Source organism: Meleagris gallopavo, chromosome 21, assembly GCF_000146605.3.
Source record: "Meleagris gallopavo isolate NT-WF06-2002-E0010 breed Aviagen turkey brand Nicholas breeding stock chromosome 21, Turkey_5.1, whole genome shotgun sequence".
Classification (NCBI taxonomy): Eukaryota; Metazoa; Chordata; class Aves; order Galliformes; family Phasianidae; genus Meleagris; species Meleagris gallopavo.
In genome coordinates this window covers 916,019-917,889 of record NC_015031.2, presented here as the reverse complement: position 1 = coordinate 917,889, position 1,871 = coordinate 916,019, and positions in this window count along the sequence as shown.

Sequence of the window (1,871 nt, the reverse complement as noted above, 5' to 3'; positions counted from 1 at the left end):
GCCCGCCCTCTGAGGCAGCCGCGTGGAGGTTCCTCACATCTTCATGGTGCCCTTAGGGCCCAGGTTGGTCCGTAGCACGTCCTGCAGCCCTCGAGCCGCGCTGATATTCACTGCCAGGGCGGCCTGGGCGCGAGCCACCTCGGCTTTGGGGTTGAGGGCCTTCACCGCCATGGCTGCCGCTCCACGCTAGGCCGGGCCGGGCCGGGATGGGGCGGGAACGAAGCGAGCCGCGCCTCCCCGCCCGCCCCTTCTAGAACACTCCGGACGGCGTGCACTCCCAGTGGCCCGTAGGCTGCCAAAACGCAGCGCCATTGGCTGAGCGGCCTGTCGCTCTGCCCGGAAGCTCCCGCCCTCTCGCTGAGGGGCTGCCGGGAAGCGACGGTTGGGAGGCGGGCGGTGACGGGGGGAGCTGAGTTGAGTTCTCGGCTCTGTCCGCTGCAGCGAGGGGATGAATGTGTGAATGAGGCTTTTGAACGTGCTGAGATCCTTGGTCATTCTTATCCCACGCACTCATAGAGTCATGTAATCATTCAGATTGGAAAAGAGCTCTCAGATCCCCAAGTCCAAGCCCACCGCACCGTGCCCACAGCCCTCAGTGCCACATCTCCATGGCTCTGAACGCCTGTGGTGACTCCCCCGCCTGTCTCATGTGACAGATATCCATGTTCACAGAACCGTGAGAATCAATAATTAAACACACCAATTTAACCTTAGGTTGATAGAGTTAACAGTTAAGCGGGATGGATTAATAATCGAAGTGGTTCTTGGTCAAAATCCAGAACTGAGGTTAATCATCTTACCTACCTCATCTTACCTAACAAGGCAGCAGCTCCCTCAGCCCAGCACCCTTGCAGCCACCACAGCACAGCCCATGTACCTTCTAAGGCTCTGAATGCTCTGCAAGTCTTTAATGTGGGGGAAAAGCTCTCCCCAAGCAATGCTGAGACCTGTGGAAGTAAAAGACAGCATTAAAGTTAAGGCATCCTGGTTGAGTGCTGGAAGCATTTAGCTTACAGGGCCAGTCCCTGAGGTTGCACAGTGTACGCATCATAACGGCTTTGAGCTCCCAAAAGGCAGAAAATGGATAGTTGTACTTGAGAGCTGCTGCCTGGACTCCTTACACACACCACAGATTGCACCGTGTTGCCCCATCCAGCCCTATGCCCTCATACACCTGCCTGCAGCACCTGGGGTGGCTGGCAATACCAGGCCCGATGCAACTCTTATTCCATTTGGTAATGAAAGTGCCTGCCTCCAAAATAATGGATAGCGCAGAATAAATCCCCACACACCTTCCCACAGTTGGCAGCTCGATTCTGAAGAGGTTCTGCAATCCAATGCATTGATGCTGAGCAATGCAATGGGCCATTGCTGTTTCCATGCTGCTTCCAGTAGTGAACACTAAGCTAAGATAGCAAACTCCAATCTACTAGTAGTAAACCCTAATTGTTGGGTATGATTTTGTACCCAATTTGTACAGTTCTGGGGGAGCTTGACTGAAATGCTCAGTGAGGGTCAAGTGTAAGGACAGGCTCACCAGCCCTGATGATGTTGGCAGTAGAGTATGGCACCTGCAGGTAACCTGCTCTGCTGTTTTGGGTGAGGATCTCAGGTTTCTGGGCAAAGCACCAGGCATGGCCCATCATTCAGACTGGCAGGTTTGGAGGGGACAGATGCTAGTATGCCTGGGTTTCTGATTTTTACATGTTTTAGATAGAGTTGATGTTTGAGCACCATATACTGCAAATCTGGAGCCTTTTTGGTTGGCAGAGCAGGGTGCACCTCCTGTGAAATATTTTAATGCTGATTCTTTAGGATGGAGGCTGCTTTTCTTTCTTCCTTTCTTTCTCTTTTTTTCTCTTTCTTTTTTC